The sequence below is a fragment of the Notolabrus celidotus genome, chromosome 3 (genome assembly GCF_009762535.1).
Source record: "Notolabrus celidotus isolate fNotCel1 chromosome 3, fNotCel1.pri, whole genome shotgun sequence".
Taxonomy (NCBI): domain Eukaryota; kingdom Metazoa; phylum Chordata; class Actinopteri; order Labriformes; family Labridae; genus Notolabrus; species Notolabrus celidotus.
Genome location: NC_048274.1, coordinates 31,553,728 through 31,565,425, shown reverse-complemented (window position 1 = coordinate 31,565,425; position 11,698 = coordinate 31,553,728). Strand labels below are relative to the sequence as shown.

The window sequence follows — 11,698 nt, the reverse complement described above, 5'->3', positions numbered from 1 at the left end:
TAAACAGCACAGAATACACTCCTGTCTGCCTTTGTAGCGTCTCCAGTGTGCCATGGCTCGTCGGCTTTGGTTAGTCCGGAGGTACAAGGGGCCCCATCACAGGAGGGGAAGCAAAGGAACGTTTGAAGGCTTCAACCCTCAAGGCAAGTTAGTGAAACGCAGCGAGAGAACCAAGCATGGGAGCCTGTTTATCCTCAATGGGTGGGCAATGGGTAATGTTCTATAAAGGATCATTTTCCACTAATGACTGTGATCAAAGGAATCTGTTGTGTGCAAATATCCATAAATCTGCTCAACAACACCAAAGTGAATGTACAAAAGGTTTCCGACTCGACAACAAAATGGTTTGTAGTCCTTGAATGGAGAGCAGATGCATAAATTCAATTAAAGATGGATTTCCAATCAGAACTGGCTCTCACTCGCTGCCATTTGTAAAGATCTACTGATAAGGGATCAATGTAGTCCATGACCTTTGACCTTACTGAGTAGGATGGTAGCTGTTACAACACAAAAGTATTAGAGGATGTTTAAAATTATTGCCACGTCAATTTCCCAAATAGAAAAACCATGGAAACACCCAGTGAAGTGATAAAAACTCCCTGACACACAAAGGAGACCCGTGTGTTAGGGTATAATGACTGTCCACAGAAACCCCCCTACCAGGCCGGTTTCACAGCTTCTCTGAGCTTTCTAACACACATGACGACACACAGAGAGATCAGAGGAGAGCCTGTCTTCAAGGCGACTCCTGTCATGAGGGCTAAATCTCTGAGCACAGTGACTTGTCAAGCTTTAGTTTCTTGAATATGTAAACTAGTCCCTTCCAGGCCTCTGTTTTCTTAGGGAGCATGCACTGTAACAGATACATAACATGATTACTCTGGATTAGCATATTGCTATATGATAGACGATGAATGTGAAGCCTCTTTCGCCACAGGCTTACAAAATGTGTTCTTCTTCACGAGACTGTTAGATTGTAATAATGTGACAGATAGGAAGATATTTCATAAAACTGTTGAACTACGGAGAGATAACAAAGGAGCATTGTCAGAGATAACATCATCATACATTATAGTACAATAAATCTTTCTTTCCAGATTAGCTACGTTTGTGATACGTTTAAGGGGCATCTCATGACTTTGGAACGATGCCCATTTGACTAATTGGGTCAAGTTTGTCCCAAATGTTTCATAGAAAATTAGAACATGAAGTGAAAAATGCTGCTATACGTCAATTCTTGATCTCATTCCTGTCCAACATGAGAACTGAAAAATGTGTTGAAAAGAGAGATTACTACATTGCCACAATCGGTAAATCCCCTTCCTTTGATGTTGAATTGTTGTGAAGTCTTTATGTCACATGTTTGTCCTGAGAGTGGTCGAGGAACCACAGCTGTCTCAGGACTTGGCTTTAGGATAATCTCATCAGCTGAATATGTACAGTTGTATTGACTTCTCTGTTCATTATTGATTCATTTCTTGGCTCTTATCCAGTCTCATGTTTAAGAAAAAGTATTTCTCCGAGGCTTAATGCGTGATGCATGACTCCCATCCATTAAGCACTTACAGCATGGTGGATAAGCTTAGCTGGTGTTGGCTATGGCTCTGACCAAACAACCAAACCAGAGGATGAAGAAACACATATTAAACTCCTCCTCCTGCTCTCCTTTTTCATCCAAAAAAACTGTAAATAGAGCACAGTTCAAAATCTCTCCCTCTCTTACCCAGGCATGACTCTGCGTATAAACATCGTCCATAATTCAGACTATAACTGGTAATTAGTTGAGATTTCAGACACTTGCTTATAATCCTCATTCTTTAGTAACAGTAACTTTTGCATCTGTAACTAACGATTGTTAAAGCTGGTTCGGTTTGTTGTCAAATTTGACGCCCCCTGTTGACAAAGTAGCTGTCGAAAATGTTTCCATCTAAAATTTTAGAAAGGCTGTTTCAATAATAATAATACTAATAATTGATCAGATTTGTATAGCTCTTTTCTTGGTACTCAAAGTCGCTTTACAGAGAAAAGATTAAGGATAAAAATAAAGTAAATACATAAAACAGAACAAAGACAGAGGTGGGGAGTGAGTAGAGGTTATGTGTTGTATGCTTTTTTGAACAGGAAGGTCTTGAGGTGGTTTTTGAATGAGAGTAGAGAGTCATAGTTGCGGATGTGTGGAGGGAGAGAGCTCCAGAGAGTTGGGGCAGTGATGGCAAAGGCTCTGTCCCCCAAGGTGCGTTGCTTGGACTTGGTGATAGGGGACAGGAGTTTGGAATCTGATGATCTGCGGAGGAGGTCGGTCAGGTATGAGGGGGCAAGGTTATTGAGGGCTTTGTAGGTGATTAGTAGGTTCTTGAAGTGGATTCGATGCTGTATGGGGAGCCAGTGGAGGTGAGTAACCGGGCAGCTGAGTTCTGGACATTTTGGAGTTTTTGGAGGTCAGGCTATGGAAGGCCGTAAAGGATGCTGTTGCAATAGTCTGGTTTCAGCACTAAATCCCTATGAGCGACACCTACCACCTGCTTTTGCTAAAAGAACTACTTGGAAATAAAAAGTCTTAATGCTGATTTTTTTTTTTTTTGCTCATATGGTTCATAAAGAGACACAAGTTTTAATTTCAGTGTTTTTTAAATGCCTCTAAAATCCTCTCTGGTGCTTTAACAAGTATAGCATACTTGTACCAATACGGACAGCTTTTTTCATGCTGGTACAATTTACACACTCAGAATCGGGACACTCAAATAAAACAGTAAAGGGTGAATACCCGTTGTGTCTGAAATTGTTAACTTCTTTACTTACGTTAGCTTTCAACAAATATTGTAGTTACGTGTAAAAGGCAATATACTTAGCTTATTTGCAAAATCAATTAAATGCTTTCAAACAGAACTTGATTCATTTTCTCTCATAACAATGCATGATGGTAAATTGTGTTTGGTTCAGTGTTTGATGGTTATTTGGCTTTAATCCAATAACGGTTCAAATATTTAACAAAAATCAAGATTGTCCCTCTCATGATGGTTATAGAGACATTTAAGAGGATCATTAGCCACTTGGATTCATCCTCTGTGGACCATGAGTGACTGTGCAACATATTTTACAATCAGAGTCTGAATAATCACAAATACACAATAGGGCAATACTTTGAGACATCATCTGGATAACTGTGGATGGATCGACAGAACTTAAAATCATAAAAAAAAAAAAGACTACAAATTGCTGTAAGTAGACTCAGGAGCTAAAGTCTAACCATTACCTAAAATCAGTCAAATCAAAAGGATTTCTATCCTACCAGTATGGAGAATAAAAATGAACTGGGTCATGTTAATAACAATCTGATGAATCGTTGTAACCTATCATTAATGCTGCTCATTTAATCCTATCATGTAATTTATCCTTTTTTAAAAGCACATATCTATTGTACCACTATGTAACTACGATTTCTGAATGTGCTCCACTCCTGACACTTAACAGAGATCTGTCATTCAATATGTGCTAAAGAACAAGTCTGTCTGTACTATCTGGTTTCAAGGTTTTACAGTTTCTTTTATAGAGTAATGGAAAGATGAACACACAAATGGAGCCAGCCCCTCTGTGATTCCACATGGCTGCCTGATTAGCCCTTTCTCACTGATGGGAAACACATGGCGTCCGCTCAGCTTGTTCGCTTCAGGTTTGGGTTGGTGCGACACTCAGGAGCTATAGAGCCTTTTGGTTTGGAGCCCGGAAGGACAACCATCATCAGAAATGTGTCCCCTGCAGTCCCCCACTTGCCACTGACTGTTATTTAGCTTCTCAATGGAGGCTGGCTGCTCCCATGGGAGGGCACGAGTGTGCCTGCCAGCAGGAATGCATTGGAGGCAATAGAGGAAGATGGAGTATGGGATGGAGGATGGTGAGTAGCTGCTCCTGCTGCTGCTGCTGCTTTTCCCTCTGTGTGAAAATGAGTCCATTAATTCAGACCCCCTCCCCTTGCCTCTCCCCCGGCCCTCCCTGTGCCTGTTGTCTCTGTTTGTTAGCGAGATGATTCCTTCTGTCATGTCAAAGGCAACATTATCATATTCTTGTTGCCTGGGAAACCAGCGCCGAGAGAGACAACGACTTAAAGCCTTCGTGGTGTTTGAAGCTGGTAAACATGAAAGGTTATCCGTGGAGCTGAGAGAGTTGGAATCCAAATGTATCTGAGACATTTTTTATTGTTGGAATCTTTTTATTTTCAGGCTCACTGAGAAATTCCCTTTTGGTTGTTTGTTAGATTTGCTTCAGTTAAATGAGAACAAGGCTTAGAACGTCGCATAGTTAACAGTTCCTATTTGCACTTAAGCGTGGAGATTAAGTTTGAACTCTGTTTTCTTATAATTAGTCAAAGTGTTCACGGAAAAGTGCTTACAATTAAAAAGAGTCCCGTTTTACACAAGAGGGAAATGTTATATGCAGACGATGTGATGGTCTATCTAGGAATATTGGGTCTAGTCATTACTATTGACAGTCTGAATAAAATGCAATCACATCAAGTAATACATTGTGCTTTAGGACTCATATGTAATGGCCTGATTAAACAAAAGCACTTTCTATTTTGTGTCTCCAAGCTGTAAATAATACTTAATCATCGATTAAAAGCCAAACTCATAAACAACGTTTCGGCTGCAAGCTGCGACAGTATCCTTTTAGCCTGTACTTATCCTCCTCATAACTCTTTATCTCGAGACACTGTGGAGAGTTTTTAAGTGATTTTGTGATGCCTCTTCACGATTTTAATTGTAAAATGAGATTATCAGCAAAAAGACTGGTTATTCTTTATACTGAATTATGGTGCCTGTGTTCTGGTCTGATTTCCTGTGAAAAAGCCAAGCTGGTATTTGGCACTCACCCTGGAAGTGTCTATGTTTAGAACTCTGCTGGTAAGGTTTGGCAGTGAGAAGTAAGTTATCAAGCCGGAGGACTTTTCTGTTGAGGTATTGTTTCGAGAGGAGAAACTCCAGTGCTCTGCGAGGTTTATATTGTTGTGTGAATGCTTCAGTGCCTTTAGAGGACAAAAGAGTTAAACAGTGAGCTTATTTATGTTATTTGGACATTTATTGGAAGACTAGAACATACATCATTACACTGTGACTGTAACAAAGGACATTAAACCAATACATCTGGTCACCTTTTGTAAGCTAATGGTAATAAATCAGAGTTTACAAAGTTTCATCATTGGCTCATTACAACTAACTAAAAATGAACACATTACCTCATTACTCTGCGTTCTGCAAAAAGTTGTCTTGAACAAAGAAAAGTAGTGATAAATAAAATATCTGCTCTCCATTAATTTGCTTCAACAACAAATGCACACTTTGGCAAGAGCAACATCTCTGTGACAGTGTATGATGGGGCTCATGGGAAATGCAGTCTTAATCCCAAAACCCTAGAATTGTTGTCCAAAGGGTTTCACCAGAATCAAAACAACATGAAAAACTCCTCACTCCTCCACCTCCTTTATTTAGAAAGACATCCATGTATTAGAAATCTGACAAACTAAAAACCACATCTATCAATTAAACATAAATAGGTATAGATTCATTTTAGTCCTTTTCTTCTAATTTCAGTTTTTATCACTTAATTATAATTTTGTTCTTAACACATCCTGTAATTTTGCCTTTTTATTCCATGATTTCAACTATTAATATAACAAGTATGACTTATTTTGTCATCACTTAAGTTTTACCCAATAATTTCAACTTTTTTTCAATTATTTTTATTTTTATTTATTCATCTAATTGTTTAAAAACATTGTAGATATACCTTTAAAAAGCAATGTTTGACCAATTTTGGCTTCCTTCCACAGTAATAGTACGATATCACAGGGGTAAGAATGAAATTAACACATTTCGAATAGCTTACTTTTTACTTTTAATTTTAATTTTTTACATGTTTTCATTACTTTTAGTTAATGCTTCAGCTCTCATTGTCATATGCACAACAGGATTTGGAAGTACAATTCTTAGTTTACCTTTTCGTAACGTTAAAACTACTGTTGGTAGTCACGGAAAACTAGCCTGACTTTGAATATAGCGTTTCCTCAGGACTCTGTGTAACAACCCCCCCCCCCCCCAGAAAACACCAAAACATTATCATAGTGAAAGTTAAAAACACAAAGAAACCTGAAATGTACGTGCAGGAGGCGGGCAGAACGGCAGAATGGGATTTGATTGGTTTCATAATTTGGCTCCTGATGGCAGGGATTGGTTGGTGTTTTCCCAGGTTTACTCTGGCTGTAGATAGCGGCATTTTTTCTGCTCTTTTTTAAGAACACATTATGTATTGATTACCATCGGGACATAAAGATCATTTTAACCAGTATAACAAAAAGTGTATCTAAATTTGACTACAAACCCCATCTTTAATAGGATATATGTAGGCTATAAAAATAAATATTAAACATAATCAAGTTAATTAAATTCTAATTGGATCACAAACTATGAAATCATGGAGAAGTAACAGGCTACATTTATGGTGGGATGTGCAGGAATAAACACGTGGTAATTTGCATTGTTAGTAGGCAGGTTGATTTTCCTCTTTGGCAACAGACAAAGTGAATCACGGTCCGTTCAGTGAATCCAGTTCCGTGTCTTTATCCCGGGCTCCGTGGACTGTGACAGTTCAATCCGATTGGAGCGCCTCATCCTGGATTTCCTGCCCTCTCCCGCTGCTGCTGGTCGGCTACATTGTATCAGTTCCCACACGAAGAACCACCGCGGTGCTCATCCAGAAACGCTGAATTACGGAGGAATTAACCTGGATGGAACATTACTCGCTGTGGGATTAAACCAGAAGGTGACGGGGAGGGATTGGACTCTTGTCGGGCTTGAGACGGCACCGATACAATGCCCTCCGGACTGGGTTGTTTTCGATGTGGACGGTATCTCCAAGTGTGATGGCAGAAGTCCAGTGAATCGCTGGCCTCCCCTCCTCTCTTGTGTTGGATGTCTTGGGGAGTGCGCTGCCACTGCTTTCTGGTACTTAAGATTTTTAGAGGTTTTATTGTAATTTAGACCCGTTACTGTGATCTCTTCTTGTATATGGAGTGCACCCCACCATGGACGGAGCGGGGTATGGAATAGGAGTGGCTAGTTAAGTCGGTAAGTTTCTACATTTCTCTCCTTTTTGCCTTCACTCTCTCATTGTTGATAGTGCTACGACTCGTTAGCCACTTAACGCTAGCCGTGCGTGCAAGGAGAGCTGGCTAGCTTCACAGCACACAGCCAACACAGCATGCAGCAGCAGCAGCAGAGAGCCAAGCCTGAAGCACTCTGAGCTCATTGTTTCACTCTGCCAGATACAGGACTAGTCACATTAGCTCATTACACCAGGCTAAGTTAGCTCTGTGAGACACTTGAAGTTCAGCCGAGGTGTAAACACTTAAACTGGGAGGCTAACTTAATGTGCTCCTGCGTTAAAGCACCAACACTAACTCACTAACTGGATTCAAGTCGGGCAAACGGGTGTTGACGGTCAGCTCGTGGACGGTCTTTGTACAGAACCCCTCTCTCGTGATAATGTCTCTTTAAAGTTCAATGTAAACCAAAAGTGATCTGAGACAGGGGCGGCTCCAGACTCTTGATTGGGGTGGCCTAACTGGGGCACTGACTTAATCAGGGGGGGGCAAGTGTCAAACACATAAATCTTGTCTACTTTGACTACTAACATTAAAATATCATATACATGTACATATATATCTGAGTGTAATTTTTTAATTTCAGAAAATAAGGCAACAGTGGAAATCTTAGCTAATTTCTAAGATGACTCAAAAAGATGTTTTTCAAGAGTAACAATTTCAAGTACCTAAACTCCTGCTCATTGTTGAAAATAAATGTATTGGATATGTTTCAAACCTTGCAAATACTAGGAATGGGTAAGAATACTTGGGTACTCGGGTACTCGCCATTATTTAAGTAGCATTTTGTTACTCGCGCACCTGGCAACATAACTTGAACTTATACAGCGTTACATGTGTGACCATGTGCTTTTTGTTTTCCCCCAACTGAATATACTAGGTAGGAAAATAATTAACGGGATATAAACGTAGGACTTCACCGGCCCACGGCTTCAGCTTTAGTACACACCGAGACAGATTTCAGCAAAAACAACTGTTTTAAGGCAAATATGGCAACTCTCTAGGAACATATTATTCAACCGAAAGCAAAAGCACAACAAATACAGAACCGTCTGCGACACCTGCAACATGTCAGTTAAAAAAAGTGATGTATGGAAGTACTTCAAAAAAAACGATGAAGTTAATGAGCAGTGCAAGATAAGTGGCGTTAAACGTTCATACCATAGAAATACTAGTTTGAGGATTAACCACATGCTCTTAAAGCACAAGGAGAAAACAGCAGAGACAGATAACAGGCAGGCTCGCATCACATTTTTTGCTCGCCCTGTTAGCACACGTCGTTGTGACGAAACCAAAATGGATTTTTTATTTATTTATTTTTGTTTACGGTTAATACAAAAATGATAATTGCGAGTACTCGTTCATTTGGTAATTCAAGTTGTTGACTACAAGGATTACAGTAAAATCCCATCCCTAGCAAATACATGTATTTTTAACAGCTAGTGTGAGAAATGCCAACATAAAATTAGATTCTTTTTGCAGTGTGATGGAGTTTGCCTGCAAATTTAGATCTACTGATTTCTCTCCTATATGCACCAGTCTAATGAAAAATATGTTTCAAGTAATTCTTCTAAAAAATGTAATATAAGCAAACAAACTATGCTACATTGAAATACACACAAAGTTATATTAACACCCTGTGCAAACAGCTAAAAGAGTGGTCCTGCCTCGAACCAAGACACTAGCAGTTTTAGATTTGATTGACCACATTCAGATTTCAAGGGGGGCCCGTGAGCCCCTGGTACATGACGACCTCAGGGCAACCACGAGGGTCTGTAAGGAACCCTTTGTAACTGAATTTTCACTCCCAAGGTCCCAACTAAAAGTGAGAATGTATGTGGTGTGAGTATGTTGCACTTCTGATGCCACTGTGACAATGTGAACTGTGTATGGAACAAGTGTACAGCAGGCTGAGGACTTCTCCAGGAGAACCTAAAGGGACAAGATCTCTTGAAAGGGTGAATTGCGGTCAAATAAAAACCTCTAGTTGGGGCTTTCTGTCAAAAAACTTTAGGACCCTTCTTTCCATATTCTTTTTGTTGGCTCTTGTTGTCAGGGCTGTCTCATCTCAGGGAAGTGAGTCATTCAATTAAAACACAATATTTCTTTACAAGACCACTGTGGGCTAACCCTGTGGTCTGTGCTGCTCTGTTGAGTATGACAGCACCATGTTAAAGACCGGACCAGTAGTCTGCAGCAATAAAAAAAAATCTAAAAACTGCAGAATTTCAACTTTCTTTCCATGTTGTAGTAGAAACGCTGATGCCAATACCTATTACCCAATCTGTAGATTACTTTTCTATATAATTGTATTAGTCTAGAGTTTAAATTGGTATATTTGAAAGGTCAAAATGTGTTTTGGAACAAAAAGTAAATTTGGATTACATTGATTAGTTAATTAATTAATCACCAATCTTGGAATCTATATACTATTGATTGACTATAAAGTCTTAAGCAAAATTTTCAAGGCTTCTGATGTTGCTAACAATACCTGGGATAGGTGTCAATGGATATCTAAACAAAAACTCCCCCACTGTCCACTGACTGTTTACTGTCATAACATAAGCCTGTTAGAATGGAGTTGAGAGATTACATCTAAGGCATAGATGTTATTTGTTCCTACATGCAAATGTTGCTTCACAGTTAAATAGAAGGTGGTCTTCAGACAATAGGGAACACTTTTTGGGCGTTTGCTTTCTTTGCTATCCACATACAGCAAAATTTAGCTTTAATACCAGACAATTCAACTGGACTGGAGACTAGGACCCTTAATGTCTTTGCCCCCATGTTCATAATCTGTTCCCTTCTGCAGAGTCTGTTTATAGATGGGTTAGACTTTAAGAGACAAAATGCACTCAAGGACTGCCTTGTTTAGATCAGTTATGTTTTGTTTGTACATTTTAATGGGTAAGTATAAATGCATAATCACCAATTTCCAAAGTTATTTGTTCACATAAGTGCACTGAAAAGAAGCTGAGAATATTTGGCTGTGAAACATTTACTTGTTCCTTAACAGCCTCAAGCAGCCCTGACTAATGCTGCAGTTAAATTTTAAATATCAGTTTGGCAGCTCCATTGTCCGGGTGTGGCAGTAACTCAGGGCTGGAGCTGCTTAATGTAGGCATTAGATATTACCTAAAACCACACAATTAAAATAACACCTGACTGTACCGGTAATCCACTTTGTGTCAGTGTGTCATGCTATAATCATGGCTGATTGGCAGCTTACATTTATCCAGTCATTTGGATGCTGGAGGTTCCAAGTGCACCATCCAGGTAGCTTGAAGCAGACCTGTGGATTTATAACACATAACACCTTACTGCAGAGTAAGGTGGGAAAGGAGTTGGTGTGGTTGAAGTTTAGCGATGGTGTAGCCTTGGAAGACATTGTGGATGTGGTTGGTAGTTGTTAATGATTTTAAGCAGTGCAATCCATAGGCTGTATAAAATATGGACGTAGTATCCGTGACATCACCCATCTGTTCCTGAGCGCTGTTTGAAGCCAATCGACGGCGGGAGACATATTGGAAATGCGGAACTCAACCAGGCATAGTGTGAGGTAAAGAGGTGGGGTTTAAGCCTCTTAGCCAACAGCTATGTGTTCCCGTGCGGGAGTCAAGTCAGTCAGGTCCTTATTTGGGCAAAAACTCATAATCTTAATATCTTCTGAACCGTCGCGTTAGAAATTTTTTTACCCACGCACAGTGTTTGCCGATAGAAAAATTAGCTATGTAGGGCCAAGCCGTTTTGAACTAGGCTGTAAACATGTTTATTAATACTGCAAAGATCGTCTCTTTTGAATAGGTGTCTATGTGGTTTCCGGTGTTTCTGCAGCCTCAAGCAGATTCTCAAAGAGGGAACACATGCAGGGCTCATGAACGCCTCATTTTTTAAGTACTTGGTAAATTTGACCACCCAGCTCAGTCAGACACAGAATGCTATTGCTATATGGTAAGTGACTCAAGCCTTTCACTAAGACTATTACTGTGTTTGGTCACTTTGGATCCATTAATAGCTTTTTTTAGTATTAAATCACGTTTTATGTTGATAAACTACTTGTTCTTTCCCAGGACTTGTCATCCTGCAATCAGTACAAGACGTAAGAAATTAAACTCTGTCAACCTCCGAGGATTTCTCATCGCTAATGATTTTCACCAAACTCAAATTATGATAATTATTAAGCAGGCACAATTATAGTTGGAGCACCGCTGTCCTTGTTAATTTTAGTAGTTCTTAAGAACCAGCGAGTTATATTTTTCGCTTCCATATCTTTCCAACAAGTAAAACTCCTAATGCCTCCTCTCCAGCTGAGTACATTTTCAAAGCCAGTTTCTCTCCATCTGATTACCTCTAATCATTGTAAGTATGTAAGGAGCCTTGTTGGAGCATGCCAGACACATTTTATGCAATCTGACAGAGCCATCAATCGTAGAGGAGCAGTGAAATTTAAGACTCTAAGCTCCACAAAAGAACATGACATTTTATAGTTGTCAGAGATGTGTAAATTTAACCAACACTTGGAGAAGTGCCTGAGGTGAACGTGAG

The 11,698-nt window shown here is 39.7% G+C and overlaps 1 protein-coding gene across 1 annotated transcript in view; it reads left to right on the top strand.

Moving 5' to 3' along the window:
- The first annotated feature begins 6,660 nt into the window (after positions 1-6,660).
- LOC117810282 (zinc finger protein 609-like) overlaps positions 6,661-11,698 on the top strand; it is a 102,318-nt gene continuing 97,280 nt past the window's right edge. The window contains exon 1 of the mRNA XM_034680033.1: positions 6,661-7,118. The gene's annotated coding sequence lies outside the window, so the exon portion shown is untranslated. The remainder of the gene's footprint in view (positions 7,119-11,698) is intronic.